This window comes from Sturnira hondurensis, unplaced genomic scaffold, assembly GCF_014824575.4.
Source record: "Sturnira hondurensis isolate 20B ecotype Veracruz unplaced genomic scaffold, ASM1482457v3 Scaffold0014384, whole genome shotgun sequence".
Taxonomy (NCBI): domain Eukaryota; kingdom Metazoa; phylum Chordata; class Mammalia; order Chiroptera; family Phyllostomidae; genus Sturnira; species Sturnira hondurensis.
The window spans coordinates 30,861,732-30,888,316 of NW_028087015.1; positions in this window are offsets into that span (position 1 = coordinate 30,861,732).

A 26,585-nucleotide genomic window follows, 5' to 3' on the forward strand; every position below is an offset into this window, starting at 1 on the left:
CGTGGTGGTTTCAACTGGACTTGCATCTTCTGTTAGACCGTGTTTTGCTTTTCTAAAAAGGCTTCACAGCTTAGCCTGGGGAAGAAATCTAGGGTACTGGCAACTTGCCATCTAGGAGAGATTCATACAACGAGAAGCTCCAACTAGAGCAAGAAAGAAGAACAGAGGGACACTGGCTTCAAGGACTGTGAGTGTGCACGGGGAGGGAGTCTGATAGGCCTGCTGCTCTGATTGTCCTCTGTGCGGGGCCGTAGGCTCACGCCCTGTGCTGCAATGAGAGACTGAGGAAAAACCACAGCCGCTGTTTGGTTCACAATCTGGGAGAGGCAGGTGGAAGGTGGGTCGGAGCCTGGACTCTGGAACCGCACTGCCTGAGCTGGAATGCCACGTATCCGGTGGGCATCCTCACTGATGCTGAGCAAGTTACTTGAACTTGACCAAACCTTCATTTTTTTTTTTAATCTGGAAAGTGGGAATGAAGTCCTACTGCCTTCTAGGTTGTTATGATGATTAAATGAGTTTATACATACAAAGTGTCAGAAGAATGCCTGGTGTCTAGTAAGTTCTCCATAAGTGTTTCCTTGTGTCACTCTATGAGTTTCGAAGCCATGGCAGATAATTTGACTTTTCTAAATATTTTAGGTGTCTCTGCATGTCCTCGCCATCATTGGCATCATCATCGGCACCTTCCTCTCCCTCGTCAGGGATGTCACAGCTGAGAAACAATAGGCCCTTGAGGGCCTCCTGCAAAGTCAGCACCTACTGTATTAATATCAAGGCCTTTTCTTTCTCTTTTATCTCCAAAGCAAGACAAAGTTTGAGTAGGATAAGAAGAACTGGTAGGAAGCAATGAAGGCAGATGCTGGTTGTCGTGCAAAAAAAGGGACTACCTTTTTCTTAACTCTCAGCCAGGATCCCCAAAGGAAAGAAAGTGGGCAGACCAATCCGGATGAGTCCCGAGCGCTGAGGAGAGGGCATCTGTGCCTGTTCTCAGAGCTTGAGAAACAAGCAAGAGTGGAGAGATCTGCCTGGGTGGCAGGGCCTCTGCAGAGTGAGTTCCCTTGCACTGAGTTGGGGCCATAATGGTGAAGGCCCAGAGCGAGTCCTTAAGATTCCCTGAGGCTCTAGAGTGGCATGCAGGTAGCTGCCAGAAGGCTAGGTCCCATTGGCCATTAGGTTGGCCTTGAAATTGGCCTTTAAGTCAAGGAGACGTAGCGAGTTAACTTTGTTGATGAGGAGGACCCTAAAGGAACCGAAGTACTTGAGATGGGGGACCGAGTACTAGGGGTTGCCTCCTCCCACCCCTAGACAACACAGAGGTGATGTGCAATCCTCTGGAAACGTATGTGCCCCCTGAGAAGCGGGACTCAGAATAGGTGCTTTAAGTAGAGTGTAAGTGGAGTCATAAATCAAGAGAATTACAGTAACAGCTCACCTGAGTGACGTGGTACCCAAGGCGGCGGCAGCAGCGGCAGCGGCTTTGTACTGATGGGAGAGGGTGCTCTGCGCAGGCAGACGCATTCTGGGTGTGAGCACCGGCGGGTCTCAGTGGCGTGACACCTGAGATCTTGTTTGGGTTTTGCTAATATACTGAAACTTCATCAAATGCTAACGATGTGCTCAAATGGGATTATCTCGCTTCACCATCACAAAAGCACAGTGGGATAAATCCTGTTACTATTTCCAATGTACAGATGTTAAATCTGAGGCCTAGAGAGGTCAAGGTTGTACTTTAAGTACTTGAATGAGACTGATTTCAAGCCAGACAGATGTCGATATACTCAAAGCCTGTGCAGTCAAGCACCACAACGACAGGCCTCACTCGGACAGTCACAGCAGCAGACCCTCTGGCAGACCTTGGTGTTGGCAGTAACAAGAGACCCTACCAGAGGGGTCTGCAGGACAGGTGGAGTGTGTGGGAACCTCTTGGGAACAAGATGACTACTGATTTGCAGGTCACACTGAGGAAATCCCAAAATACTGTTCTGGAAGCATTTGAAGGTTAGCTGGCGTCCTTGCTGAAGAGGGCTGAATCACTGCTATTATGGTCTTATTTCTGTCTGGGCAGGGGCAGCTGAGAAAATAAGGGCCATACAATAAGCACCTCCACCTCTTACAAAGAAGGTGGGTGATGGTACCCCGAAAGCATCATTGCATTTTCTTTTAGTACCTCATGCCGATTCCAATCTGGGTCTCATTACTCTGTCGTTAACATAGTTATTCTCACTGGGGTTTTACTTTAGGACCTTCTCTTAAGCCGTAGTATCCTGAAACATCCTACTGATGTGAGCCTGTGGACTTCCTCCCCGCTGCGTGGTGTTCACAGAGCATTGCAATCTGAATCACTAGATCCTTCCCCAGCCGTAGACATGTCTTCCAATCTGAGCCTTGGTAACACAGGTACCATGCACTACTTCCTTTTTCTTTGTTTTGGAACTCATTAGCTTTACATGGAACCCTTATAAATTAGCCCTCTAAGGCAAAACAACTGAGTAGTTGGGATCTGTTTACTTTATTCTTATATTAATAGGTCTATGTCCTGATATAGGCCCCTTCCCTTTAGTGGGAAGCCCTAAGGAGTGTGAAGGGGGAATTCTCTAACAGGATTGTTTCAGGCGAAATGGGCAAAGGGCCAGCAGCTGGGGACTAGTCCTCCAAACTCCAGATACAGGAGGGCTTCGCTTTCAGACTCCAGTTCCAGACAGTAACTCACAGATGTTCTCCTGTGGTTTATGCAAGAGGTTTGATCTGGAGGTGATGATGATGATGAAGATAAAGATAAGGATAATAGCTACTACTCATATAGCGTTATGTGCCAGGCATGGTCTTTAGAACATCACACATATAAATTCATTCACTACTCACAACAATCCTTTGAATGAGGCTCTATGACTATGCCCCACTTCATACACAAGGAAATGAGGCACGGAGAGGTTAAATAACCTGCCCAGAGGCACATGACTCAGTTGGTGGCAGACACAGGCTTCGAACCAAGGTAGCCTTGCTCACAGCCCAGTGTTTTAATCTCTAGGTTATATTCCTAGACCGATTGCCCTCTGTGAGTAGAGGTTTGGATTGAAGGGTGATTAGAATAGTTTTTCCCCTCCAGATCTTGGTTTTCACACACAGACCTGGAGAAATGTTCCAGCCACACGTTTTCCTCATCCCTATAAACTCCGAGCTTGCGTTGCCCCAGTGTTGCTGCTGGCAGAAGGGCTCCCACCTCATTCGCTGCAGACCTTCTTATAGGGAATTCTGCGCTGGTTCCTCTGCTTAGAGGGTTCTGTCTGCTTCCTGTCATCCAAAAATGTGTTGCAAGTTCTCATTCAATAATGACCACTGTGCTGCATACCTTCATCTAAAGTACTTTGCTGTTATTGTTTGTGTGTGTGTGTGTGCTTCTGTGTTTCTATTTCAGTAGACCCTCAGAGGCCTGGGTTGTAAATCTGTGCTCAGGCTGGCATCTCGAAATGACTTCAAAAGTAAGCATGTTGCTATGGATATTTAGGCCACTTTGCTATATTTTTACATTGGCACTGTGCAAAGAAGCACAGATTCAAGTTGTGCTATTAATTTCCACTCATTTATTTGAGATTTATATATAACTAACAAAGATATACATTACCACCTGGACACAGACTTTAATACATATGGATTCTAAACAGATTATTTATTCTGCATAATTTTCACTAGGATTCTGAGTAGATATTTCATAGGCTGGAGAAAGGGCTCATTTGAGCTAAGATCAGTTTGAATGTTCTACGCCCTTCGGTAGAGCCGTTCTTTAGGGGAACGTGAAGGCAGTAGTTTCCATTGATACTGCAGTCTGAGCAAGTTCCTGGGAAACCACTCAGAGTGGTTTACGAGATGTTCATTCTCTGTTAGCAAAATATTCAAAGCAAAGGAGTTTTGTCAAAGCAAAAGAGTTTTTTCCCCCTCACAAAATATTCAATACTTTTCTCCTATGGTTATTGTAAGGGGTACAATATATGTAGTACATGCAAGAGCACAAAGACCGGTGTGCTGTAAATACTTGATAAATAGTAGTTTCCTCTAAAGTTGTGGAGTCTCAAGCCAAACTGAAGCACTCATGTTAGAAACTGAACATTTGATTCACTGTGCTAAAGGGAAGGCAGCATCGAGCTGTATGTTAGCTCACAGACCAAGAAGTCACAGGAAGAGAGGTTCAAGCCATACCAGTTCCACCTCTTAATTGCCTGTATTTTTATGATTCTGTTTCCTCATCTATAAAATGGAGATTATAATAATTACATCTACTTTGTGTAGTTCTAGTATTAGAAAGGTTAAATGGGATAATATGTGTAAAATACTTCATGCATTATGAAATACTAGCGTATCATGTGGCCCATAGTACATGCTCAATAAATGTTATTGACTATTATCATGACTATTATAACTCCCATGTTTTAGGGATGTATTCTACACTGGTATTTTTTGAAAACCACAGAATGTAAAGCCACATGAAGTATAAAGATGGTAACCTGGGCACAAATTTACAACCCAGGCTGAGTCATAAAGACACTAGGGAGTAACACAATGATTACAGCAAATGGAACTTGCAGGCGTGTCTAGGCTTTTGGCATCTCTGGGCCACATTGGAAGAACAGTTGTCTTGGGCCACACATTAAATACACAAACACTAATGAAAACAAAAACATCTCATAATGTTTTAAGTAAATTTACAATTTTGTGTTGGGCCGCATTCATAGCCATCCTGGGCTGCATGTGGCCAGTGGGCTGTGGGTTGAATGCTCCTGCAAGAAAGTTTAAAGAATCATTTTCCCAAACCATGTTTGCTAGAACTTTAGTCAAAACACTGGAGGTGTTTTGAGACAAAAAGTCTTGTGTTCAAATAAGTTATAGAAACAAAATATCATCAATCCCATTTTGCATACTAAAGGTCTACCGAATTTTGTCGTAAGCAAACCTCATTAATTTTGTTTAACCTAACCTATCCTCCAAACTCCTTGCTGACATAAATAGCATTTTAAGTTGTAGCACCAATATTCTATGGAAATTCTTTGAGAAACTCTGATTTATGTCTTCAGGCTTATTTAGGTATAGTTATATATGACCAGGTTTGGCACTCTTGGGGACTGTTACTTAAGCTTTAATTTCCAGCCTCTAATTGTCTAAATATCTAAAATAGTGAAGATTAGTGTTTTAATAGGAAAGTACACACAGTTTTAATTATTTCAGAAAAAGAAGTATGTAATGACTCCAAAGCAATACTGATGGGTACTTTGGGGAAGTTTCAACTGAAAAACAGAAGATCAGGTTAAACTAATTTCTTGATAGAGGAAACTGTTTGTTATTAAACAGACCTTGAACTATTTAAGAGAATTGTTGTGTGTGTTGGAGGACCTCTCCAAAGATGCCTTCAGATGCACCACACCTTCTAGCCTTCATTCACGTGTATATTAAGTCTGAGCTGGTCTGTCTACTGTCTCAACCAATAGAATGTGGAAGTTCTATATCTAAGTCTGTAGACGGCTCGGCCATTTCTGATTTTGTGCTTTCGGGAGTCCTGCGTCTCCATGAAAGTTCTGCTGGAGAAGCCAGGTGGAAAGTAGAAGAGACCTGACAGGGTCCAGAGGGGAGAGGGGAGAGAATCATGGGAGAAAAGGGGGTGGACTCACATGAACAAGTATAAAGGACACATGGACAATAACTAAGGGTGGGGGGCAGAAATGGGAGGGAGGTGGGGAGCACTGGGCAGGGGGCCAGGCAGGGCTGGGAATATAAGACGGAAAACTGTACTTGAACAAGAATTAAATAAAATAAAATTTAAAAAAAAGAGAGACCTGAAACTAAGTAAAGACAGAGAGAGGTGCCCAGCCGTCTGAGTGTTCCAGTTCAAATATGCAAAAAATAGATAGAGAGCATCAGCTTTTGAAACGTGCTTGTCAGAGCACCAGACACATGAGTGAGCCAACTGGGACTTCCCAAACCAGTTGAGTCCTCAGATCACTGTAGCTCAGCCAAAATTATGTCCGCCCAGCGGAACCCAGTCAACCCACAAGGCCATGGGAGAGAACAAAATGGTTATTTTAAGTCAGTCAATTTTGCATTGTTTTCTTACACAGTAACTAGTCAATACATGAGTGAAGCTCATGGAAGAAGCGCATAGAAGAACGCCCAGAAAAGCATCCTGGTGGAGTGCTCTTCATTTCATTTTTGTTTTCTTAAGCACCAGTGGAGTGCAGCGTTCACCATTTGTTCACAGGGTCCCTCTGACAGTTCTATGCTGATTTGAATGCACAAGAACTCAAAAGGGCAAAAATAGCACAAAATTAGCTTGTCAGAAGACCACAGAAAAGTATCTTCCACCACTCATATTTTGTGTCGGAGCTTTTCTTCTATAGAGAAAATTACTAATAACATTTAAAAATAGATTTTCCCTTCCAACCTTGCTTTTAAGGTTTAAAAGTAATAAACAGTAACAAATGTAAAGAAGCTGTCAGTTTAACGAGAGAAAATTATTTCTATATCATTAGCATAGACTTATTTCTAAGTCAGGTCCTGAACTACCTTTTTTCTCTCCAGGTTGATAATTCTCATTTTAAAACCGGCCCAAATGAGAAATAAAACTACACCTCACAGGTGGCGTTTAGTAGCGAGAAACTGGAGGAGGGGGAGCAGTGGGGGTGTCCCAAGTTCGAGTGTGGTGCCCAGGAGCTAAGTAGGGGAAAAAAACGAGAAAAAGAGTAGGAGAACTTTTGTTTTTATTTGCTTATTTGCTTTTTGTAATCGCTCTGGGTATGAAACTTTGATGAGAAGGAATTATCAAATAAGGCCTAGGGGGATTTTTGGACGGAGACAGCCCGGTACGGCACTTCACCGGCAGCGGGGATGTAGACTTCACCTTGAGTTAGGGAGGCTCACTCGTGTTTCCTCTCACTCTGACTCTGGGAGGAGATGGTCGTGTCCTTCGGGATTTACTAGAATTACACGTGAAAGGTCATTGTCAATTCAGTGAAATAAAAATATATAAAACCCTATTTTAGGTCGTGTGTGGGGGAAGAGAGAATATAGAGTTGACAAGTTCTTACGTTATTGGGAATCTAGTAGGAAAGCTAAGAAATATATTTAAGGATGTGAACAGAATATCATAGCAGAATGTCACAGCTAAATCAAGACTAGCATCGACAGCTCAGCTATTTGTGAAACTGGTGGGTTTATGGCTTCTCCGACAATCAGTTTGCATAAGTGAGTGTGCACCAATTTGCACATTCTATGAAAAATTTAAGAAAAATACTTGTTTGTTTGAATTTCTTTGTTAGTCTGCTTGAAAAACTCCTGATAGAGCAGAAGGAGATGAGGCCAGTGAATGGTGGAATGTTTTTCTCCTCTTCCTTGGCTACCAGACTGTTTTAAATCTCTGCCCAGTGAGTTCTAAGTTAAAATTAAAGAAACTGGTTTCACAAAGACCTTTCCGAAATACTCATCCCAAGTAGCACCACTTGGGGGGCCCAAGTGGTGATGTATGCCACAGGGCTGCTGAGGGCGTCATATGCCCACACAGTGTCTGGAAGACAGTGGGCGTTCAGTAAACATCTGATCAATGAACAAACCCTGGGACATTTGGGTTCTTGGCTTTGGGAGATGCAGGAACTCATGCCCTTGGCCTGGATGCTCCTGGTCAGGGTGGGCACCTTTAACATTAACAGAAACAAAAAAGAAGGGAGTTCTTAACTGGCTGTATGGGAAGAGAACAAGGATCTACAAAGAAGAAAAAGAAAAGCCGTGCCTCATAGGAACCAGAGGTGCCGTCGTGTTCACAGCATATAGGAGATGCTTGGGAACTCAGACAACCCAAGGTGATGGGCGGGAGGGAGAATAGTGGACAGGGGAGTTGATTTGGATGCTCCAGCAGCTGTGGACAAGAGAAGGAAATATATTTCATGACTATTAAAATTGCTTCATTTGTATATACTTTTTGGCGGAGCCTCAGGACTTTTGGGTTATGTAAGGTACAATGTCATAAAAAGAAATCTGAATGTTTTCTGTGCTATGGAAGCAAAGAACAAAGGTAGGCTAATCTAGACAGGACAAATGTTCCCCGCCTTGTTGCAGGATGGTGGTGCTTTATAATGTTGTACGGGCTGGGATGTGCAAAAGGGAACAATAAAGGGAACGGACCAGTTTCATGCTACTGATGTTTAATTTCAATAGGTGACCTCTCTCACCAGTGAGCACCATGAGTTTGGGAAAATGCTCTCAAGTATGGCAGGAGAGCCTATCTTCGCTGTGCTGAATAGCCCCTCTAGTAATGCGATTTCTGATTTATTGTTTAGCCTTAAACATGTATCAGTGTGCCCTATGAAAATCTAGGCCAATTTAGTTTGAGGTAGAGCCCAGAGAAGTTCTTGCACAATATACACTAAGAGGGTTTCTTTGAGCAAAAATAGTTACATAGTGAGTTCTATTCTCAAAGACATCCTTTTCTTGCAAGGTTCTGTGGCGGTAACTCTACACTATTCTACAGTTGGGAATAAAACCTGAATCAGTATAGATGCCCATGCAGAGAAGTCAAATCACCTTCTTAGAGAACTTAGATGCACAAATATCCCTAGGGCATCACATAGACAGAAACTACACTCTGAGATGTGAGAACTATCTAAACCAAAGTTCTTGTGGCAATGTAAACTTACTTCTATGTGTCTTGTCACATTAAAAAGTATACAATAAAATATACTAAAATAGACACCAAAATAAAACCATGTGGTATACTAATGATACTTCAGGTGTTTTCATATGGGGATGTGCGCATGAGAACCTTATTTGGCTTCTCTTTTCACAAATCTGTCTGCGTCCTTTGACATTTCACATTCTTCATTTCACTTCATTTTCCTTCTCTACTCATCCCTGGATGCATCCGAGTTGCCTAACGTGGTTGTCTGTCTCACAGAGCCACACACCTGAAAAGCCACTGTGAATGCCTTCATGTTTGGACACCCGGGGAACATCTTCCGCTGTCGGTGCCTCAGCACATCCTGCTTGCTCCTCAGAGACCTCCCTTCCTCCTGCCATCTTTCTCTCCACACCATGGTCCTCTTCTGATGTGGCTTTCAAAGCTGCCTTTGTCTTTCTATTTTGGTTGTGAAAGATCCCAGTCTGATAAAGAAAACTTCACTTTCAGAATTCTCAGGATTCAGTGTGGTTTACTTGTAACTGCAATCCAGATGATAGACAGTCCTTATTTTTTTTTTCATTGAGTTCACTGGGGTGACACTGGTTAATTAGGTAGTCCTTTCTGGAGTCTTACGTCCAGCAAGTGTTTAAGCGGCTGTCTTGGAAAGGGGTCAGATGAAAAAAAGAACTGACATATAACTTAATGTGTCACATCTGTGCCTTTGTGTGCAGGAATTTTATCCTAGGTTACGTTTCCGTTTCCTATGACATCCTCGTGGCTGAGACGGAAAGAATAACATTGTGGATTGAAATGCCATTTCTGGACATTTATTTCTGACCGGCATTAAACTAGCCGAGAGAAAGCATCTTAAAAGATTGTTGATATGAAATGTACACCATAATTATGTTGCCAGTAACCCAGCAATTGGTCTGTGTTATTCAACAATTAGCATGTTAGTGGGTTATGTTGATTGATTGTTTAGAAGGAGACTTCCTAACTCTTAATGAATTTTAAATATCATACACAGTGAGAGTTTTATTTTTAGTGGTGACCCTACTATCTTAGGAGGCGGGAAGATACCCTAAGCCTTCATGTAACAAAAGAGGGTAGGCAGCAGAGGGGGAGGCAGTGTAATGAAGGGGTTAGCCATGGGCTCTGTGGTTCGAGTGATCTGGTTGAAAACCTCAGCTGTGTGCCCTGGCTGGTATGGCTCAGTGGACTGAACACAGGCTGTGAACCAAAGGGTCGCCAGTTCGATTCCCAGTCAGGGCACATGTCTGGGTTGTGGGCCAGGTCTCCTGTAGGGGGAGTGGGAGAGACAACCACACACTGATGTTTCTCTCCCTGTCTTTCTCCTTCTCTTCCCTGTCTTTAAAAAAATGACCCTCAGCTGTGAAATGTGTGGCCTGTGGGGCCATGGGAGAGTTATTTAACCCCTCTAAGTCTCGGTTTCTTCATCTGTGAAAGTTGTTATGAAAATTATGTGAAATGATGCATCTAAAGTACAAAGCACAGTGCTTGGTGCAGAGTCCACTTTCAATAAATGGCAGTGAGGCAGATATTTTCTATTATCTTGTCTGTCCATTAACTTCAATACATTGTTATGTTTGTCAGATCCTTTCCCAGCCTCCCTTGTGGTCAAGTTGGCCCCATGATGCAGACTTAGCTGGGAGTCAGCAGTCACGGGGAGGGGCAGGGTGGGAGGATGTGTCCTGATGATGGCAGTGGCAGCTGGAATGGCTCATGCAGTCCTTGAGGAAACAGGGATAGTAGTGCCACGGAGGCTTCCAGAGTTTTTTCTCCAGTGGGAGCACTGGACCTTCCCCTCGGGCCCTACCCATTCTAAATCTGGTTCTCCAGCCTTCCCAGTACTTCTGTGAGCTACTTAATGTCACTTCAATAAATCCCTTTTCTCTTTCCATAAGGAAGAATTGTTTTCCATTGCTTAGCTTTAAGAACACTAACTAATAAGGGGGGGCTATTATTATGTCCATTTTTAAGCTACATACTTTTAGTGACATCATCTGGAAACATGTCCCGGAAGGACTATGATTTGTCTTAGTTAATAAACATCATTAGGGCAGAAGTGTGTCTGCCTTGTTCAGCTTACGTTCTGAATGCCTAGTGATGGTGATGTAGTGAAATTATCTGGTGATGTAGTGAGTGTTTAATACATACTGACTGAGTAAATGGTGAACTATGGGTACAGAAAGAGCAATTATAATGACATGATAATCTCTCCACGTAAGGCACGGTGAAGTACACATAGAGCAATCACAGGTGGTATCTCTGCTACAAGAGAAGATAAAAAGCTAGAGAATATTCTTCTTGACACTTCCTCATTCATAACAGCGAATATTTTCTAGAGAAGGGAGGAATATCCCAGACAGGAATGCTTAAAATATGAATATAAATGCTTAAAATTTGGGTGATGCCAAATCAGGAGAATCAGAACACCCTTCCTCCCATACAACTGGCTGCATGCTGGGTCTGGGTCTGGGTCTGCACCTACACCTCTGTCTGCGCGTAGGGGTGTGTCCATGCCCGCGTCTGTGCCTGCGTCTGCATCTAGCGAGGAAAGCTGTTTCAGAGAAACAGAAACTCAGGGAGTGTGCCACAAACCGATTTAAACAAAGGGACCTTTGAAAGGTGTTGGGGAACAGAGAAGATGATCCCAGGTGGAAGGCCAATGGTGCAGGAAGGAATAAAGGGCAAGGAACATGGTGAACCCATGGGTAAGTCTCAGTGAGCATTGACCGTGTAAAGCAAAGGCAATGTCCTGTGGAGATGATCAAATAATATGGAGGGAAGGACTAGTACAATTGCATGTAAACAGTACAATTGCAAGTGAATGACCTAAGTTCAAGATTTCTGAGGTGCTGGCATCATTGAGAGCAGGGGAAATGAATCTGAAACTTTGACTTTAGATTTTGGCAGGTCACAGAAGCATGCTGCAATTTCTATAATAATTGCTAAAAACAGCAAGAGAGTGTGTGACTCCCAACTTGTAGAGTGAAAAAATAGAATTGTAATAACTAATCATTCAAAAAAACAGCAGGGGAGAAAAAAGAACATAAAACAGTTGACAAAATTAAAATACAGATTTTAAAGTCCAACAATTGCATTAAATGTAAATAGACTAAATACTCCAGTCAAAAGAAAAAGATTTTCAGAATGAATTATAATTAACATAACAGTCAAATACAAGCAGCATATAAGAAACATGTAAAACACGAGGCTATTGAAGAGCTCAGAGTAACAGAGAGAAAAAGAACTTTTCTGCCACACAAATGTCGATCCAGAGAGAGCCGCTGTAGCTGTGTTAAAGGGGACAGATTACTAATGCAAACGTAGTCACTTTACAGTGATTAAACGTTCAATTCATCAGAAAACGAGAATTCCTGTTTGTATGCATTTAGGAACATGCCTAAAATGAATAAAAGTATTAGGAAAAATGGATACATTTACAATCATAGTGAAAGTTTTTTAATAAAATGTTTTATCTGTAATACATACATCAAGCAGACAAAAATTAGTAAAGCATAGAACATTCTAAAACATGATTAGCAAACTTAACCTCCAGGTATTTTATCTCTCCTGAGTGAGCCATAATCCCAAGGGCTTGGAAACCCCTAGTTACCCCTCACGGTGTGAGAATTCTTCTTGTTTTATGCTCCTGAGGGTGGCTATCAGCTGCCAGCTGCCGGAGAGACAGGTCTGGGGATCAAGCAGGCTCCTCTCCAGCTCTGACTCCCATGATGCCTCACACACCGTAATGCATTCTCTGCCTCTTTGTCCCAGAAGAGACAACCTCTTTTTTGAAATTTTATTTATTTATTTTTAGAGAGAGGGGAAGGGAAGGAGAAAGAACGAGAAACATCAATGTGTGGTTGCCTCTCGCATGCCCCCTACTGGCCATGTGGCCTGCAACCCAAGCATTTGCCCTGACTGGGAATCGAACCCTCGACACTTTGCTTCACAGAATGTGCTCAATTCACTGAGCTATACCAACCAGGAGAAGAGACAACTTCTTACTTTGCCTGCAGCACTTTCCACCTTAAACTTCTTAGGTCTATGTTAACTCCTACTCAGCTCATACATTACCCCCACCAAGAAGCCCTGGCTGACCAGCCTGCCCCTCCCCTGGCCCAGGCAGGCCGATTCCGCAGGTCACATTCTTGGCCTCTAGTTTTAGTTTTACTGTCTCAAAAAAGCTGTGCCCCCACATCAGGGTTTGGATACATCTTGCAAAGGGCCCTCCAGAAAAGTAAAATGAACATTCACTTTCTCCTAGAGTTTGCAAGAAAGCCCAGTTTCCTAAACCACTGACAACACTGGCTATTATAAAAACAATAACAACACAGCGATTTGAAGAGAATGATTAATAAGTTGTTTTGTTGTTTTAATCTCCAGATCTTAGACAACTAGTGACATATAACCAACTTTTCTCTCAAATTTTTATTAAAAGCAGTTTTTCTGGGATGCTTAGATTTTCCTTACTGACTGTTATACAGCTCCTCATAGAGTAAAATTATCAAAATAATATTCAGAGTATAGATTGCAAATACTTATTGCCAGCTTGACACATTACCTGTGTGATGGTATCTGGTGTATTTATTGGTTTGCTTGTTTTTTCTGTCTTCTGGTAAAACGTAAGTTGCATAACAGTGAAAACCTTTATTTATCTCGGTCACGGCTACATCTCTAGCACCTACTACAAGGCATGACACATGGTGGGGCATCGACAGGTATTTGTCGAATGAATGAAATGCGTGAACACCCACTGTGGTCCAGGGCTGGTGCTGGTGCCAGTGCTGGTGCTGCTGAGGTGGAGGTAAAACAAACAGTCCCTGGCTTTGCACCACTCACAGTCGGGGGGCTGACTCTAAACATACTCTAAGCACCACAAAATGATACTGGGTTGGTCTATTTTCACTGATAACTTCATTGATTTGGATATTTTGAGTGTACCAGCTATCTCCCACATGGTATAACATTGACTGTTCTCAAATAATGTCTCGATTTCATCTCTATCAACTTCAAATTGTCTATCTGACCATGGAGCATCGCCCAGCAAGAAATCTCTAGCACGAAGCTTTGCAAACCATTTTTGACATGTTCGATCAGTCACAGCATCTTCTGCATACACTGCAGAAATCTTTTTTTGCAATTCAGTTGCATTGCTACCTTTCTTGAAATAATACAGCAAATATGCTGAAAATGTTGTGTATTTTCTTCCATCTTCAGTATTAAAATGGCTACACAAAAATTCACCAGTTTTGGTAAGTTTATTTTTGAATGCATGCTGATACGACAGCTGTCACAATACAATCAACAAAATTGTTTTGAATGAAGTTCAAGACAACCAAGCACTACTAGAGCCATCTTATAAAAAAAAGGGGGGGGGAGCGGAATTTTGTCTAAACCAGTAGGTTTCCAGCACTGGTAGGATTCTTATGCAAAGGGGTTTGAGACAGGGGGAAGTAACTTCTAGGACGCCCCCTCCCCAGGACCTCTGCCCCCTGCAACACAGGCTTTAGTGATATTCCCTGCCCTTGAGTGTAAGCTTGCCCTAGTGACTGGCTTTAACAATAGAATACAACAAAAACAGTGGGATGCCACTTCCAAGTTTAGGTTACAGAACGGCTGTGACTCTTACCCTGCCTGTTTTCTTACTCTCTGTCTCACTCCTCGCATTTGCTCTGGGGAGAAGCATGCTGGCATGGTGTGGAGGCCACAAGAGAGGAACTGAGGGGGCAATGTCAGCGAAGAGCTCAGACCCATGGTCCAACGGGCCACAGTAACCTGACTGGAACCTCCCTAAAAGTCTAGAACTTGAGGCACCCAATTAGTCCTCACCCTGAATCTTGAGCCACTAAGATAGTGTGGGATAATAAACATTTTTTGTTTTAAGCCACTAAGTTTGGGGGTAATTTTATTAATCAGCAATAGATAACCAGTACAGAGACCTAGCAAGTTTATGCATAATTTTACCAACTTTATACCTACAGTAATGCAATGGTGAGCTATATCTATAATTCACATGTCTTACTTCCATGATTTCCTATGCAATTCTCTCCTCCTCTGAAAGGAATGAAAAATGAAGCAAAATAGTCAAAGCAGGAAAGACACTCAGGAATAGATGCACATCGATGAGAGAGCATCGGTCCTGCCAACTACTGGTGCTGTCTTGCTAGGACTTCAAAATAGAGAAATAACTACTTCAAGATGGAAAAATAAGTGCTTCCAAATAGAGAAATCACTATGATACCTCCCGAGAGTTTCGGTGCTGACTGAGGAAGGAAGCAGTCATTTTTCCCACTGCTACCCCCTTGTCTTTTCTCATCCTGCACCTCCGACATTTTCCCTAAGGCGTGCCCCCTGCAGTGACAGCCGCAGAACCAGAAGCACAGGGTCGGAAATGAGAGGCAAAATGAGAACAGAAGGGTGATGGTGTAGAAGTGCTGTCTTGTCTTTTCTCTCTCTCTCTTTTTTTCCCTTAACATGTTCTTAGCATAGGACCAACTAGCTCGGCACCTTAAAATGACTGCAAGCTATTTGGGCTGACAGACGCACACAGAAGGGCTCTCCCAGAATCTAATTTTAGAATTACCAGGGAAACAAAATGAAAATTGCATCTCTGTAAGTTCTGGTCCTCACCTTTACAGAAACTCACATTGCCAGAAGGAACTTCAACAGCACAACAAAAATACCATATAAGCAACTGAGAATATCTCATAAGGACCAGGCAAGAAGATGCTGACAGGGGCGCTTAGCAAACTCTCAGGTGTCCCACAGGTATAATAAACACCTGAGAGTTAGTGTGACTATTAAAGAAAGGCCTGAAAAGACACAATCTTCCCTCAGACCAGAATGGGGCTTTGTCCCACATACCATTATTTTTTTTGTGGCAGCAATGTCCACAGCTTAAAAAACAAACAAACAAACACTTGATTGTATTTCTTCTTCCTCATTCTTAGGTTACATTCTAGACAGCAGTAGCTATCTGACAAAGTACTGACCAATGGGGTGAAAGATGAAGTCTATGGTACAGCAGAAAAATAGAGATTTTCTGATAAAAAGTAGAAGGAAGTTAAGTGGCTCATGCCTTTAACTTCATTCATCCTTTGCTCTTTTACTTTTTGCTTGCCTGGAATGCAGTTACAATGTCTGCACACACAGCAGCCATCTTGTGACCATAGGAAAAATGTACTTGCCAAAGGTAGTGGAATTGGACAAGAGAAGAAACCAGATTCCTTCATGGAATCCTTACACCACTAAACTGGCACTGGATTGCTGTCTCCAGCCATTTTCTTTTGTGAGCAAAAATAATCATTTTCTTAACTAATCCATGATTATAGAGGGTTTCTGCTACTCAGAGCTGAATGCAATTATAGCTAATTTGTCTACTTCTATAAAATGCATAACAAACTAAATGTAAAATTAATAATAATACAAAGTCTATATCGAGTCGCAGGTGCCTAGCGGTTCACAAGGCTCACCCACTTGTTAGGTAACCAACTCATACCCAGCCAAATGGTAAAGTTCTACACACAGTTGATTTTTGTGATCACTTTTGAATGTTAAATCTTCTAATGCTAAGAGTGCAGATTATAACTGAGTACAGGTAATATATTCTACATCTCAGAAAACAGGAGAAATTTTAATTCTGTGGTCAGAATTTCTCTAAATGGTTTATAAGTAATTCTCCAATGATGACAACACTAAGCTCTAGAATACAGGTAGTTTACAAAATAGGTCATCGAATTCGAGACACATGGCATCCTTTTACAGATTTAATTGACTATCCCATTCATTATATTCATAAGGACAAAATAAGCAAATCATCATTTGAAAAGGATGCTGAGCAAGGGATGCTTGAGAACTTTTCTGAACCATGGGAATAACTCACAGAGCTCTTAGCATATATATTAGCTGTGGCACCCTTGAAAACTGAAATCTTAATATGTTATAGCCTTATGGGAAGGAGATTTCAGTTTCTCAAAGTTTTTTCTGCAATATACCAGACCTGAGAAATTCTTCTGAACAAAAGGTTGCAGTTCAGAAATACTTCCTTGACTATATCCTTTAAATATCCACAGTAAATGTTAGCTTATTAAAAGCACTGAGAAGTCTCATAGTAGAAACACCTGTTAATATATTTTTAGTTCAGCACAGCTCATAGATCCATTTTCTTTTTTTTAAGATTTAATTTATTTATTTTTAGAGGGGAAAGGAAGGAGAGAGAGAGAGAAATATCAATGTATGGTTGTCTCTGGTGTGTCCCCTGCCAGGTACTGGCCTGCAACCCAGGCATGTGCCCTGACTAGGAATCGAACCACGATCGTGTGGATTGCAGGCCCACGCTCAATCCACTGAGCTACACCAGCCAGGGCTCCATTTTATTGTACAATGCATACTTCCATAGACCACTTGTGAAATACTGGTACAGAATGCCATTGCAATCTAGAATAACACGGTTTTAAAAGTTCAAAATTTCTTTCTTAAATTTTTTTTTCAGATTTCTTAGGCTGAAGTTGTTTTGCTTACTTGTTCTATTAGAACTTAGAGATGACATTAGGAAGAGAGGCACTTACCTGCTTTGCAAATTGTCATATCAGATAAACGTATCCACTCTTCCTCAGCTATGATTTTTCACGGAGCATCTCCAAGACTCCTATTGCAGGAAATCCTGTGGCTCTGTTCTGTTTTGAACAGAGGGCTTTTGTCTACTTGAAACGACCTTGAGTGCTATCTTCCAATTACTTGGACAAATATTATACCCTGTTGCCTACCTCTGTCTCCAAAATGGAAACACACTGGGGTAACAGATCACCTCTCCACTTCGGCAGAAATACTTGACTCTCTTCATTTCCAGAGCTAACGACAGCTACAATGAACACATGCGAGTTGTTTATTAGCACTGTCTGTGGGACTTTGGAAAATGTTTGGGGACATGCAGCAAACTGAAGGACAGAGGTCAGCTTATTCTCAACATCCACTGCAAACAGACCAAATAGAAAAGGACGCGACTCCTGCATAATAACACCGCTGAGGGCCAGCCCACGGAGGCGGTTAACAGGGCAACTGAGAGTTAGTACATCTTTCTCTTAATGCTTTTGAAATTGCAATATCTGTTTTATAATGTGGGCAAGATATATAGTGAAGCATTTTAAGCAACATTTTTAAAGTTTGTTTTTTACTTAAACCACATTTTAATTTTTATTTTTAAAAATATTTTTTTATTTATTTTTAGATAGAGGGGAAGGGAGTGAGAAAGAGAGGGAGAGAAGCATCAATATGTGGTTGCTTCTCTCCTTTTGCACACCCCCTACTGGGGACCTGGCCTACAACCCAGGCATGTGCCCTGACTGGGAATAGAACCAGCGACCCCTTGGTTCACAGGCCAGTGCTCAATACTCTGAGCCACACCAGCCAGGGCGAAAGCACATTTTTAGAAAGAATGCTTTTATTTTTATTAATTTCACAAACCTTTACTGAACATCTACCTTTTGTAAAGTACCATGTCAAAAATTCTAGTGGTGTGGGAAATAGTGTTTTCCAAGCCTACCACAAAATGAAGTCCCATCTCTAATGCTCCATTTGGAAAGTGCGGTCTATATTCCTGCCTCCTTGAAATTGGGTGGGCTCTTGGGGATCTTGTGACTCTTGTGACCAACAGGAAATGGCGAGAGTGACACAATCAAACTTCCAAGGCAAGGTCGTAACAAGCCACACAGCTTCCGCCTTGCTCACTGGAACCCTCTCTCTCTCAGCCGTTATGTGAGCAGCTGCTTTGCTACATCGAGGCAGCCATGCTGGGGGGAAGCCCAGATGCCTCAGGAGAGACCACAGGGAGAAGCCCTGAGACTAGAAACTTGATAGATGCCTGGCTGTTCCCCTGCTGCCCCAGTCCCCCTCCCGCTGTCACAGTTCCTGCCACCACATGCCTGAAGTTCCAGGCTCGCTCTAACCCAGAGCTGCCCACCCAGCTCTCCCCAAATTCCTGACTCACAGAGACTGTACAGCTTAATGAAATGATTGTTGTCTTAAGTCCCTAAATGTGGGAATAAAATTGTTACACAGCAATAGATAAAGAATGGAGGGGCACACAGATGCAACAACTCATGGTCTTTGGGCTTAAAAGAGCCTGAAATCCAGGTGGGAAAACCAGATGTGCAGGTAAGAAGAATGAAAGAGTGAATGAAGGGAAGCGGCAGACCAGCGTGGCGAGCAGTAGGCTAAATACAGGAATAGACGGACTCGGGTTTTAAACTGGTGTGGAGACGCCGCTTTTAAATCTCAGAGCTTTTGCATGTTGTTATTGAGAGGGCTTGAAGGCCAGGGAGTTGTCAAGGAATTACGTATTTTTAAGTCCAGTTTCTTATTTGCAGTTGGTGGTAGAAATTTCTACAGGTTTGAAACAACGTAAATTCACATTAACGTTTTCATGGGAATAGTAATAGTAAGCATTTTCATGTGTTATCTTATTTTGTCAATCCCAATAAGTTGTCAATTGGTGAAGCTTTACATTCTACTGGGTTATTTATTTTTAAAGATTAAGGAATGTCCATCTCGAATTAAACCATAAAGCCCATGCATGCTTATTCGAGGAGAGAAGCAATATAGTGATCGTAGAGCAGAGAAAGATCATAGGACTTGGTCAATGTCTGGAACTAGTTAAAAACCTCGTTGGGCTTTTGTGACATAGCATCACACACACACACACACACACACACACAGAGTTATCAACAGAACAGCAGAAACGCTAAGTGCATAATGTTAGATACAATTGGAATAGAGAGTTTCATACATTTTTCTGTCTCAAAGTGGTTTTTTGCTCTAGGCTACCCTTACTCTAAACACCATTTATGATTCTGATCCAGTCCTGATCGTGCAAATCCAAGTTCGAATAGGTTGTATTGCTCTGTGCCTCATCATTTGCCCTAAAGACGCTAACAGTGAAGTATTTACTGGACCACATATTCTGCCTAGAAGTTCTGCAAATCTCTAGAAGAGCATTTCTCAACACGTACTTCATGGAACATTGTTCACATAACATGTGAACAATGCTCACATGTTAAGACTATCTAAGTTCTACCATGGTAAGACTACCAAAAAAAGATTTTAGCATGAAATAAGTTCATTTCCTATATTCTTTCAATGCATGTTAATATATTAAAGGTTCTGAGAAGTCCTACAGTTAAAAAATCTACATAATTGTGATTAATCAAGGAGTTTCCACCTTTTGAGAATATAGAAATTTCCTTGCCTTCCTCGTGCATTCTTTCCTCATCTCTTCCTCCTCCCTTCCTTTCATTTTGTTGTGGTTGTTGCTGTTTCATATAATACCTACTAAAACATTTTAGGCACTGCTGCTTTACAGACGCGAGTGATGACATGGAGTGAGTCTGAACCCTTCGTCTGTGTCTTCTTACTAGGAGGCCTTCAGTAACTTACCTAATTTTTCTGAATTGTTCATTTGTAAGAAGAATAACTATAATAAATTCTACTTCATAGAGTCATTGTGGGCATATAGATAAGTATGCATTTTATTCTCATTTCTTGGAGAATTAACTTTCCCCTTCAAAGTGGGATGAGAACAGACCTCTGAGGCTTGACCCAGTGAAGACTTTGCGCCTAATATTGGACCAGTCACAAAATGTGCTCTTCAAAGGGATGCTAGACTCAAAGGCAGTCAAACTTGGATAAAATTTTCTCCTTGCTCAAGCCCTCTGGTTTAGGCCCTGGGAATCACGACTAGTTTGGAAAAGCAGAAGTGAGTACTGATTAAGTGCTTAGCCTCTAGACCCAGATTGTCTGGGTTCAAATTCTCTTTCCACCACTGATTAGCTGCGTGGTTTGGGACAGTGACTCCACTCTCAGTGTCCTAGTTTCTCTTCCTAGTAGCTACATCCTAGAATTGTTATCCATATTAAATAACTAATACTTTGAACAGTGTCTAGAATGTGGCATGCTTGATATTATTATTACAGGTTTTTAAATAAAGAAGTAGGCAGAAAATTGAATACTTAGCCCTACTTTAGATTTAAAATAGTCCAATAGTTGACGCAAAATTATTTTGGCATTGTAGTGTGCTTTGTTTTTAGAATTTCCATTTTGCTAGCTTGAACCTGGCCTTAGAAATGACAATGTCACTTTAACATTCTTCTGGAATCATTGTGACTTCCTTGTCATGCTTTTTCAGGCCCCCAAGCCATGGGAGGTAAAAAAAAAAATCAGATGCCTTTTTCTGTATTACACTAACAGACTCTGTTAAGCTTAATAGAATAAGGTGATGTCCTCTTGATGCATAATGATTGGGTTTAATAAGAGGAATTCGGCTGAGAGTGGTTATCACTATGGATATGCATAAAAAGGTCGTAGGGTTCAAAACAGACACCATGAAAATTTCACCAGGTTGAAACCAGGGCAAAGCTCAGCATGTGGGGTGAGCTGGAAGACTGCTCTTAGCACAGTGGTTATTAATATCTGCTAAAGAACTTGACCTTTGTTGCTGTAAACAAGACCAGATAATTACATATCCATTCCAAGAGCAACTTTGAGATGAAAATCAAGGCATTTGTCAAAGAGAACAGAAAAGCAATTTGAACTGAAATGAACATGGAGCTTTAGTTTTAATATGACAGCTTTGGCCCTTGTCATGAAAGAATTGTTACTTTAATCATTATAATTAGCTTTCTCACCCACAAAGACTCTGATTCTCTCGTTTTCTAGGGGAGGAGGCTGAAATGTTAAACGTACAGTCTTTGAGAAGGACATATCCCACCCCTTATTTTGATGGGTTTGCTGCTCTCCTTACCTCAATTACATATCCACCATGAGAGAAGCTTTGGCGTCATGGAATCAAGGCAAATAAAGTGACCACCCTCCAGGCTTGAGGCCACTTTTTCCACTGCTGACTCGCACACAGGTGAACAAACAGACCAACCTTGAAGGAAGCCCAGTTTGTTTATGGTTACAGACACCATGTGGTGCCCTGTGGCCTGTCTGCTCCCGAAGGTGAGATTTTTTTCTAGGAGGCAGCCTGAGAATTACTGTTTCAAGGAATTCTTTTTAACAGAACATTCAGTTCCCCCCCACCCCAATCCTGTGAGATGCAGGCACAAGAATATATACACAGAGTCCAGCACAAATAATACCCCTCTTTAATTATACAAACTTTCACTACAAAATTATAAGCACATAATTCTGTAACATAACAATATCAGACTCAAGGGCACCATATGAAATTTTAGGTAAAATATACAAATTAAAACTATAAATTATTACACCCATGTGATTGCCCTACCAACCACACTCAGGTAGCCATTACTTCTGCTGGACCCTTGTATATGGCGTGATGTGAGAACGACATGATGTCAATAAATGAAACACTCAAAAGGACCCCTTATTTCCAAGTCAAATTTTATTTTCATTGTTCAGGGTTATACCCTGTCTGTTTTCCTCTTTTCTTTCCATTCTCAGCCTTTCAGGTTAAATGGAAGTTAACACCAAATCAGTGAAACAACTGTGACTTTCCTCCAGGTCAAATAGTCAGCAGGGGGTTATCTCTGCTAATAGGTTGACATTATTACAGAAACATACCTTAGTGGCTCCAGCAATGACGTGGTGCTGTTAAAGAGACCATGCCCAAGATCTTCAGTGCCTGCTGCCCACGAGGCAGTATACTTTGTGCAGCACAGGTGTGTGAAGAGGTGTAGGAAGAGATTCCTCTACAATTGGGATCAAATAAAAAAGTTTTAAATAGTGTTTTGAGGCCCTGTAGTAGGCATGCCTCTAGGTCACAGACATTAATTGGCAAAGGAGCTATACTGACAATAACTACTATTAAAGTGGAAGGTGAAAGTAAAAACTTTAGTCTGAATTTTCTAGGTGACTTAGGAAGTGAAATTTGAGCTGGGTTCAACAGGGAGGTAAGCAGCCGCTTTAAGAACGGTTAGAACCTGGCAACATTTGGGCCCTGGGCAAGCACGGTGTGTTTCACAAAGTGCAACTGGCCCAACACAGCAGAGAGTTAGGAGAAAGGTGGCCGGAGATAAGACAGAAGAGGGGGCTGAGGGCAGACTGCGGAGGTCTGTACATTCCCAGCAAATGCATTTGGATGTCTAATTCTGGGTGATGGTGAACCACTGAAGGCTTATTAATATTTAACAGTGAGGGCAAGATTTTTACAATGAAACCTAGTGTGAGAGGATTTTCAACTATTCAGTTCAAACACGGGCAGGAATTTGATTGCTCCCAGACATGGACGCTCCAGGCAAATTTGTCAGGCTCCTCCTGGCCTGCAGGCGCAAGGAAGCAGCAGCTGCAAGGCAGTGGACAGTCTGTAATCTGGGTGCCCACACACCCGGCTTCAAGTTACTTCTCAGCATCTTAGTGCTTGCCGTTTGACTTCGGGCTTTTTCTTAAATCCCCTGGGCCTCCGTTTTTTCCTCTGTAAAACTGAGATCCAATATTTACTTAATAGTGTTGTTAGCAATAACTAGAAATGATATATGAGTTCCTGGGTCATAATTTGTACTCAGTGAACGGTAACTGCTTTTATTTTTATTGTGATTTTTTTTCACCTAAATGATAACTTTAATCATTTTCCATGGAAACATTGTGCATATTTATGTATTCAGTTCTCTTGGTTTCCACTTGTTTACAACGTTGATGTCATCTTTATTTTTTAAAACATTTTTATTGTTGTTCGATTACAGTTGCCCCCATTTTTCCCCCATGGCTCTCCTCTGGCCTGCCAACCTCCCTCCCACATTCAGTCCTTCCCCCGTGTTGTCCTTGTGTCCTTGTCCATGGGTCCTTTATACATGTTCCTTGACTTGATCCTTCCCCTTCTTTCTCCTGTCGTCCGTCCCCCTCTCCCGCTCCTCTGGTCACTGTTACTTTGTTCTATACCATCATCAATCATCTCATATACAAACTTAAAACTTGTGGCTGGATCATTTCTGATTTGTTAATCATACTTTTGCCCCAAAATGCTTGTTAAAACATGTCTGATTGGCAGTGAGCAGCAAAGCCATCCTCACCTCTGAACATCAACGCCTGGTAGTGCACAACAAACAAACAGGGCGGACACGTGCCCTGAGTGGAAGTGCTTTGCCTTTGCAGAGTCAGCTGGGAGCCCAGACCCCACTGATCTCCTTCCTGGCTTCTAGTTTCCTCCCTGGGACATGGTGTTGTTGATTCCACCTCCCTCTCTGAGACTCTGTGGAGAGGAAAGCAGGGGTGAGGGCACTCCAGGACCTAACATGCCCTCCCTCTCACCTCTGTGGAAGCAGCATGGAATGCTGGGAAACAGCGAAGCTGACCAACCTTGTGTCAAATTCTGACTGTGCAACACAGGAGCTCAGTGTCCCAGTGTAAGTTGCTTAGACCATCCAAGTCCCTCGAGATCCATCTTTAAGATAAAGATGATTGCCCTTTGCAGGGTTGTTGTGTAATTAGATGAGCTAAAGTGTATGGAGACCCTGATTTCAGGTAGGCCCTGAATACATGGTAGCAAGGACTAGTCTCTTTCTTCTCCTATTTCCTCTTCCTTCCATCCTTCTTTCACCTCCTTAGTCTCTCTTTCAGGAAAGACCATGATCCAGTGTAGCCCACAAGAGCTGGAAACAAAGGGAGAATTCTAGCTTCATTCTTGTCCCCTACTCGGACTCGCGTGTAATCTGGTGACCAAAACAGCTCCTACCCTTCTATCAAAAGGGGACAGTTGCACCAGGCGCAGTGCTGCTCACCCTGGATAAAGTCCTTAGGTTATAACCCAACTGATATAAAACTCAGCAGAGGGAAATATTATCACTTGACGATGAGGTGAGTCTGCCTTGGAACCTCAAGAAAGGTAAGGAGAAGTGAGTGTGTGAGAAAATAAGAAAGATTCTCAAAACTGGGAGGAGAAAGTATAAATATATAGGGTAATGTTTTCAATAAGTATTTATTCATTTATTAACAAGATAATGGGATTTTTATAAGTCAAATGCTCTTAGGAAGTTATCGTATTATCAGTAATACACAGTGATACTCCTTATTTAGATGCCACCCTGAAAGGGGAAATTTGACAGCTATCTATTCTGGGACCTTGTGAGAAAAAACTTATTTTGTTATCCACAGTCAGCTGCTGAACAACAAGCAAAAAACAAGTGAACAAAAAACCAAACACACTGGCAGCACCTGTCCCGCCCCTTGTTATTCAAATACAGCCCGGTTCTCCCGCTGACTAAGGAGTCAGTTATAAGCAGACATTGAGCACAGACTAATGCCTTAATTGGTTATTGATATATGGCCGCTGCTATTTTTAGAGGTTACTAGTGTTTGGATAACTACCTCAGAAGTAGAGTCCGGATTTCATGGCTGTCCCCATAAAACTGGGGACAGTCGATGGTTAGTAAGTCGGACCATAAGGCCATTTCTGGAAAGTCCAGTTACATTTGTTTTTGCACTAAAAACACATGCTGGAAAGTTTCCTGGTAACTAGATTCATGTTGTATATTAATAATTAGTTCATCAGGAACTGTCTTGACTATAACTCAGTGTCAAAATTGAACACCTTTTTGATCCTGTGTTCCACAAAATAATGGCAGTGAAATTGGAAATAAATTAGTTAAATTTGGTTAGAGCATGAATCAAATAGTATGATTATCGAATTTGGGAAGATTTTAGGTGTTCCTTATAGGAAGTATTTAGTTTTAAGGAATTGAAATGGGCATTCCTTTGTTAATTCTACATAGGATTTGTTCATTGATAAACTCTGATGAAATCTCAGACTAAAAATCCACTAACCACATAATTAATAGGAGTATTTATTATTGATAAATTAAGACTACTGGGGAGCTCTCCAGTTCCATTTATAGAAGGATAAATCAGTCATCAGGCTTGAAATCAATATAAAACTAGTTTTGAGTGTTAAATTTACAACCTAAGGACCAAGTAACTCTCCATCATCGGTCTTCCACGCTGAACTATGAGCAAACTCTTTTTAGGTTTGCTTGGTACTCAAGTGGAAAAAAAGTTAAGTTATAGAAAACAATTTGTCCCTGTGGAATTCCCTTAGTGGCACCCAGTCAGGCTTCCTCCCCTACACGGGTGCCTTGGGATGTCATAGATGTAATCAGTACCAAAGACCACGGAAGATTTGAGAGTTAAAAGCAAACATCTTGGTTTGGATGCAGCCACTCTCTCCCAAACGTGGCTGCGTCTGAAATAGCAGCGGAAAGCGCTTCCTCCTCAATTTGGCCCCAACCCTGCCCAGACCAGACGGAGGACTCCTTTGTTTCCACTAGAATGAGTCAAAAACAAAACCCCCACCCATTGGAAAATGCTTGAAATAATTTCAATGTTGGGAAAGACAGCAAGAAAAAAAAACCTCATGGTTTTACTCATAAGGATGTAGGTACGGGGGTGGGAAAAGGCATCCACCAGAGAGATCGCCACCTCTTTCTGTCACTCAGGTAACCAAATACTTGCTTAGAAACAATCCACACCCACCCTGCACCCTCAAATGCCACCTCTGGCTACAGCGTCTTTCCCAGGAGAGAACTGCTCCACTGAGCTACAGGAAGACCAGTGAGGCCCAATTCTCATGATATGGCAATGGGGTTTTAAATGATGTAATCGGTCACATTTGCATTATTATTTAGAAAATGATCCCTAATTTATCTATTTTTTGCCATAAATGTCATGGGATTTAGTAATTAGTTTGAGGATATAAGGTAACCAGTGCTAATTATTCTACTTTATTAAGACATTATGTTCGGGATGTGTGATATATTAGTTCATTTCTCCAGAAGTGATCTCAATGGTGTGGAGTAGAGCCAGGAAATGCGCGGAGAAGCTGTCTAAGTGACAAGTGAACAACTGAGAGAGATATCACAAGTCACGTGCTCTCCTACGCTCTGAACTCCCCAGG